Raw genomic sequence first — 8010 nt, 5'->3', positions numbered from 1 at the left:
TTTGTTAAGTAGTAGGAGAGACTGAAGTCAGGATGGCATATGGTAGCACTTTGTATTTTAAGTGAGGTAAATCCTACAGAAAAATTATATATTCTGATATTTCCTTAGAACAATGTGCAGTGGTTTACTTTGAGATTTAGAAAGTACTTTAAACGTTCTTTTCTACACTCAGAAAAAGTTACAGAGATGGCCCAAAGTGATCATAGTAAATAAATATAAAAATGACAAAACGTATTCCACTGTAATAGATGTATTACTGATCTCTATATTGTAGTTAATCTCTTGATTATATTTTCATTCCTATAGATTAAGATATTGATAAGAAAAAATACTGTACTTGATCCTAGACAAAACTTTTTTTATTTTTATAAGCAAAGCTCATTTAGCCCTTTACTTTCATGGTGCCAAATGTGTTTCTCCATGATAATTTTAAACTTAAAGTTATCAAAAATTAAAGTAATTATAGCAGGAAAGGCGCTTGATATATGTGGTTATGTGATTATTTTCTACAATTAAATTATAGAATTTTGGAAATGGGATTAGATTTTAAATTAACATATCAACATAATATAACAAAAATATAAAATTGAAAATATTTTGATGTAAAAATTTCACATAGCGTTGAAATTTATTGCAAGAATAAATTATTTATTTATTGCAAGAATAAATAAATTGTATAGCAGTTCTGACTAAACAGATATTTCATGTAAAATTATTGAAGGTGATTTTAAGCAAAAATCATAATTATGTGTTTTAAATTTAGAATATTATATACCTATAATATATACAATTTTATGTTTGAATATATAATTATATAATTTTTGTATTTTATATTTAAATTATATAAATAAGTATATTATTGTATATTGTGTTTCTAGTAGAAATTAAGAGACTTGGAAAAAATCTTACAGGAATACTCCTTATCAAATTATTGCATATAGTAACACTCATATTTAAACTTTCAATTCTGTATTAATTTTACATTTTGTTATCATTTTTATCAATAGATTCTGCTAACAGTAAATCAGTATGAAAAACCATTCCGTGAATAGTGAGTTTGTGCTCTTGGGTATATCAGATAATCCAGAACTTCAGGTTGTGATTTTCATCCTTTTATTAATTGCTTGCATATTAAGTATCACTGGAAACCTAACCATTGTCATCCTCACCTTGCTGGACTCTCAGTTAAAGACTCCTACGTATTTCCTCCTTCAGAATTTCTCTTTCTTAGAAATTATATTTACCAATGTTTCCATCTCTATATTTTTGGAGTCAATAATCACTAAAGTCAAGACCATTTCCTATAACAACTGTTTGGTTCAGTTATATTTCTTCATCTCCATGGGAGTATCTGAGTTCTTTCTTCTAACTGCTATGTCGTATGATCGCTATGTTGCCATCTGCAAGCCATTGGACTACACCCTCATCATGAATCAGAAAGTCTGCACCTTTCTTGTACTCATATCATGGACGGCAGAATTTCTGACCATCTTCCCACCATTAATGTTGGTCCTCAAGTTGGACTTGTTTTGATTCTAATGTCATTGATCACTTCTCCTGTGACTGCTTCCCCATTCTACAGCTCTCCTGCTCAGATACATGTTTTTTTTTTTAGAGAAAATCGGCATTTACTTTGTATTTGTAACTTTGCTGTTCACACTGGCTATAGTGATCTTGTCCTACATTTGCATCATCAGCACCATTCTGAGGTTCCCATCTGCAAGTCAGAAGAAAAAGGCTTTCTTCACCTGTTCCTCTCATATGATTGTCATCTCCATCTCTTTTTTGATCTTTATTAACTTAAGTATTACTTATTTACATTTTGATTGTTATTCCCCTTCCCGGTTTCCAGGCCAACTTCCCCCTAACTCCTCCCCCTCCCCTTCTACATGGACTTCCCCTCCCCACTCTCCCCACATTACCACCCCCCCATCAATCACGTTCACAAGGTGTTCAGTCATGGGAGGACCAAGGGCTACCCCTTCCACTGGGGCTCTTACTAGGATATTCATTGCTACCTATGAGGTTGGAGCCCAGGGTCATTCCATATATAGTCTTTGAGTAGTTGCTTAGTCCCTGAAAGCTCTGGTTGTTGTTCATATGGGGTCTCGAGCCCCTTTAAGCTCTTCCACTTCTTTCTCTGATTCCTTCAATGGGGGTCCCATTCTCAGTTCAGTGGTTTGCTGCTGGCATTTGCCTATGTATTTGCTATAATCTGGGTGTGTCTCTCAGGAGAGATCTACATCAGTTCCTGTCGGCTTGCACTTCTTTGCTTCATCCATCTTATCTAGTTTGGTGGCTGTATATGTATGGGCCACATGTGGGGCAGGCTCTGAATGAGTGCTCCTTCTGCCTCTGTTCTAAACTTTGCCTCTCTATTCCCTGCCAAGGGTATTCTTGTTCCCCTTTTAAAGAAGGAGTGAAGCATTCACATTTTGGTCATCCTTCTTGAGTTTCATGTGTTCTGTGCATCTAGGGTAATTCAAGCATTTGGGCTAATAGCCACTTATCAATGAGTGCATACCATGTGTGTTTTTCTGTGATTAGGTTACCTCACTCAACCTGATATTTTCCAGTCCCATCCATTTGCCTATGAATTTCATAAAGTCATTGTTTTTGATAGGTGAGTAATATTCCATTGTGTAGATGTACCACATTTTCTGTATCCATTCCTCTGTTGAAGGGTATCTGGGTTCTTTCCAGCTTCTGGCTATTATAAATAAGGCTGCTATGAACAGAGTGGAGCATGTGTCTTTGTTATATGTTGGGTCAACTTTTGGGTGTATGCCCAAGACATGTATAGCTGGGTCCTCAGGTAGTTCAATGTCCAATTTTCTGAGGAACCTCCAGACTGATTTCCAGAATGTTTGTACCAGTCTGGAATCCACCAATAATGCAGGAGTGTTCCTCTTTCCCCACATCCTCGCCAGCATCTGCTGTCACCTGAGTTTTTGATCCTAGCCATCCTCACTGGTTTGAGGTGAAATATCAGGGTTGTTTTGATTTTCATGTCTCTTATAACTAAAGATTTTGAACATTTCTTTAGGTGTTTCTCAGCCATTCGGCATTCCTCAGCTGTGAATTCTTTGTTTAGTTCTGAACCCCCTTTTTAAATAGGGTTATTTGTCTACCTGCGGTCTAACTTCTTGAGTTCTTTTTATATTTTGGATATAAGCCCTCTATCTGTTAAACGATTGGTAAACATCTTTTCCCAATCTGTTGGTTGCCGTTTTGTCCTAACAACAGTGTCCTTTGCCTTACAGAAGCTTTGCAGTTTTATGAGATCCCATTTGTTGATTTTTGATCTTATAGCATAAGCCACTGGTGTTTTGTTCAGGAAATTTTCTCCACTTCCATGTGTTCGAGATGCTTCTCCACTTTTTCTTCTATTACTTTGTGTGTATCTGGTTTGATGTGGAGGGCCTTGATCCACTTGGACTTAAGCTTTGTACAGGATGACAAGCATGGATCCATCTGCATTCTTCTACATACTGACCTCCAGTTGAACCAGCACCATTTGCTGAAAATGCTATCTTTTTTCCATTGGATGGTTTTGGCTCCTTTGTCAAAAATCAAGTGACTGTAGTTGTGTGGGTTCATTTCTGGGTCTTCAATTCTATTCCACTGGTCTTTTTGTCTGTCTCTGCAACAATAACATGCAGTATTTATCACTATTGCTCTGTTATACTGCTTGACCTCAGGGATAGTGATTCCCCCAGAAGTCCTTTTATTGTTGAGGATAGTTTTAGCTCTCCTGGGGTTTTGTTATTCCAGATGAGTTTGCAAATTGTTCTTTCTAACTTTCTGAAGAATTGGAATGGTATTTTGATGGGGATTGCACTGAATGTGTAGATCACTTTTGGTAAAATGGCCATTTTTACTATATTAATCCTGCCAATCCATGAGCATGGGAGATCTTTCCATCTTCTGAGGTCTTCTTCAATTTCCTTCTTCAATGTCTTGAAGTTCTTATCATACAGACCTTTTATTTGCTTGGTTAAAATCACACCAAGGTATTTTATATTATTTGGTACTATTATGAAGAGTGTCGTTTCCTTAATTTTTTTTCTCGGATTGTTTCATTTTTGTGTAGAAGAAGGTTACTGATTTATTTGAGGTAATATTATACCCAGCCACTTTGCTGAAGTTGTTTATCAGGTTTAGTAGTTCTCTGGTGGAACTTTTGGGATCACTTAAATATACTATCGTATCATCTGCAAATAGTGGTATTTTGTCTTCTTCCTTTCCAATCTGTATCCCCTTGACCTCCTTTTGTTGTCTGATTGCTCTGGCTAGAACTTCAAGAACTATATTGAATAAGTAGGGAGAGAGGGTGCAGCCTTGTCTAGGCCCTGATTTTAGTGGGATTGCTTCAAGTTTGTCTCCATTTAGTTTAATGTTAGGTACTGGTTTGCTGTATATGGCTTTTACTTTGTTTAGATATGGGCCTTGAATTCCTATTCTTTCCAGGACTTTTATCATGAAAAGGTGTTGAACTTTGTTAAATGCTTTCTCAGCATCTAATGAAATGATCATGTGGTTTTGTTCTTTCAGTTTGTTTATATAATGGATTTTGTTGATGGTTTTCCATATATTTAACCATCCCTGCATACCTGGGATGAAGCTTTCTTGATCATGGTGGATGATTGTTTTGCTGTGCTCTTGGATTCAGTTTTCCAGAACTTTATTGAGTATTTTTGCGTCGATATTCATAAGGGAAATTGGTTTGAAGTTCTCTTTCTTTGTTGGGTCTTTGTGTGGTTTAGGTATAAGAGTAATTTTGGCTTCATAGAAGGAATTCGGTAGTGCTCCATCTCTTTCAATTTTGTGCAATAGTTTTGATAGTAGTGGTTTGAGGTGTTCTATGAAGGTCCGACCGGGGTCTTTTTGATTGGGAGACCTTTAATGACTGCTTCTATTTCATTAGGAGTTATGGGGTTGTGTCAATGGCTTATCTGTTCCTGATTTAACTTTGGTACCTGGTATCTGTCTTGGAAAATGTCCATTTCCTGCAGATTTTCAAGTTTTGTTGAATACAGGTTTTTGTAGTAAGTTCTGATGATTTTTTGAATTTCCTCTGATTCTGTCATAATCTCTCCCTTTTTATTTCTGATTTTGTTAATTTGGACACACTCTTTATGGCCTCTCGTTAGTCTGGCTTAGGGTTTATCTATCTTGTTGATTTTCTCAGAGAACCAGCTTTTGGTTCTGTTGATTCTTTGTGTAGTCCTTTTTGTTTGTACTTGGTTGATTTCAGCTCTGAATTTCATTATTTCCTGCCTTCTACTCCTCCTGGGTGTATTTGCTCCTTGTTGTTGTAGAGTTTTTAGGTGTGTTGTCAAGCTTCTGACATATGCTCTCTCCTGTCTTTTTCAGCAGGTACTCAGAGCTATGAGTTTTCTTCTTAGCACAGCTTTCATTTTGTCCCATAAGTTTGTGTATCTTGTACTTTCATTTTCATTAATTTGTAATAATTCTTTAATTTCTTTCTTTATTTCATCCTTGACCAGGTTATCATTGAGTAGAGCATTGTTCAACTTCCATGTATATGTGGATTTACTTCCCTTATTTTTTGTTGAAGAACAGCTTTAGCCTGTGATGGTTTGATAGAATGCATGGGATTATTTCTATCTTTCTGTATCTGTTGAGGCCTGTTTTATGTCCGACTATATGGTCAATTTTGGAGAAAGTACAATGAGGTGGTGAGAAGAAGGTATATCCTTTTCTTTAGGATAGAATGTTCTATAAGTATCTGTTAAGTCCATTTGGTTCATGAGTTCTCTTGGTCTACGTCTCTGTTTAATTTCTGTTTCAATAATCTGTTTATTGATGAGAGTGGGGTGTTGAAATCTCCTAATGTTATTGTGTGAGATGCAATGTGTGCTTGGTGCTTTAGTAAGGTTTCTTTTATGTATATAGGTTCTCTTGCATTTGGAGCATAGATATTTAGGATTGAGAGTTCATCTTGGTGGATTTTTTCTTCAAAGAATTTTAAGTTTCCTTCCTTATCTATTTTGATGACTTTGGTTGAAAATCGAATTTATTCAATATTAGAATGGCTACCCCAGCTTGCTTTTTTAGACCATTTGTTTGAACATTTGTTTTCCAGTCTTTTACTCTGAGTTAGTGTCTGTCTGGGCGGTGAGCTCTCTCTCTCTCTCTGAGCACAATGTGTTTTAATTGTTAATATTGAATGCACCATTCTAGCCTTTTATTTTATGATATCATGGCACCTACCAAAACTAAGAATAATCCAGAAAGTGGATAGAAAAATTACATTTGAAAAATATAATTAAATGTCAATTGTTTAAGGGCTCCAGGATTTCAAGAAAGCTCATTTAATAAATATTTCTGTTGTTCATGGTTTCTTAGATGAGAATAAATGTGAAGTAACTAATGTAACTAAATGACAGTAGGTATTTAGTAGATGACAACATTGTGTGCTCTCTGGGATACAATGATTAACACATTCTCAAGACAGAACCACTGGTGAGCAGGGTTAGAGGTTATTGAAATATTGAGTGTTGGCTCCAGAAATTCCCTTATGGTCTTCAAGACAGCAGAGCTATGGCCCAAGGCTTTTGAAATAAAAACATATATACTTAGAGCATTCGTTACACAAGTACAAGGTGTCAGAAGTGTTTGTAGTTATAATAGCAGAGTGGTTCAATCCTTCTGTTCTCTCTTTAAATGGTACTTCCTGAAGGCTACTTGAAATTAAAGAAGGGTGGATTATATTTCCATATATCTGATGAATTTTAATAATCTATTGCATGAAGTATTTCTGTTCAATCATCATAAAAATAGAAATTAAAGTCTGATTAATATGAATGTTGCAAATGTCCAGCAGAGCAGCCATACCTTATACTCTGTTTCTCAGAGCAAAATTCTACCCTCATAAAACAAATATGCAACAATTTTTACTTTTTAAGAGACAAATATCTAAAGAATATCATATATTCTAGTGTTGTGTTTCAATAGCTGAGAACTAATTAATTGGTGAAAATGAATGGGAATAGTTTTCTATGTACATCTGGGTATCCTTGTGGATGAATGGACCTATACAATGAGTGATCTTATGTGAATCAAGAAAGCCGGAAAATAGATTATCTACCATGAAGCTTCAAAATAAGCAAAAGTATGATCAAATGGAAAAGATACTATAGGACAATTCAAGAGACAGAGCTGCTAAGACCTAAGGCAAGTAACAAATTCTCCCATTTTTGCTATAGAGAAAAATGAAAGCAAATAGTATCTGCCTCTTTACTGTGAAATGGAAAATTTTCTTAGTACACTAAATGCTTTTCTAACTTTCTAGACATAACCAAATGCTAAATTTGTTGGCTGAATCATAAGTCAACAGATAAAGTATATATTTTGTTTTTTAAAAATAAGATAGATAATTAAAAATTCTATCTTAGTAGTATATATATATTATTTTTTCTCTTGTTCTTAACAGTTATTCCACAATATTGCTATTAAAATAAATTTAATTTCTGAAATGTAGATAAAACTTTTAAATACTCTATTTGCTAAGAAGAATTATAGGCTGAATTCTCATGTATAAAAATAAGGAGCTGTCAGTACATTTCAACAGCACTAGAGAAACATTTATGCGTTTAGAATGAAGTCTACTGTAATGTATATATTAACTTAAAATGAAAATTCATGTTTCAATGTTAACAATGATTTGTCCTAATGAGACATGAAGTAAAATTACTGACTTTATATTCCATCTTCTAATTCTATAACTTACAAAACAAAAATTTCCCAACATGTTATACTTAAGAGGCCATTAAATAAGCTGCACTTATAAATATATACTAAAAGTATGTGACAGTAATAGTTCAAATCTGGTTGTTATGAATTACAGAAAATATTTTAAAACTGTATTAGAATTATACCAATCATGTGCCGTATCTTTCAAATCATTTAAATATTTTTATACCCTAAATATCTTTAAAATAGGTAATAGAAGAGGAAGCAGCATCAGAAGGGGGAGAAGAGGAC

The 8010-nt window shown here is 34.6% G+C and overlaps 1 pseudogene; it reads left to right on the top strand.

Annotated features, from left to right (window-relative positions):
- On the top strand, nt 1030–1788 carry Or6c5d-ps1 (olfactory receptor family 6 subfamily C member 5D, pseudogene 1; annotated as a pseudogene).

This window comes from Rattus norvegicus, chromosome 7 (assembly GCF_036323735.1).
Source record: "Rattus norvegicus strain BN/NHsdMcwi chromosome 7, GRCr8, whole genome shotgun sequence".
Taxonomy (NCBI): domain Eukaryota; kingdom Metazoa; phylum Chordata; class Mammalia; order Rodentia; family Muridae; genus Rattus; species Rattus norvegicus.
Note: the sequence above shows the minus strand (reverse complement) of the source record. Positions and strands in the feature narration are given on the sequence as shown.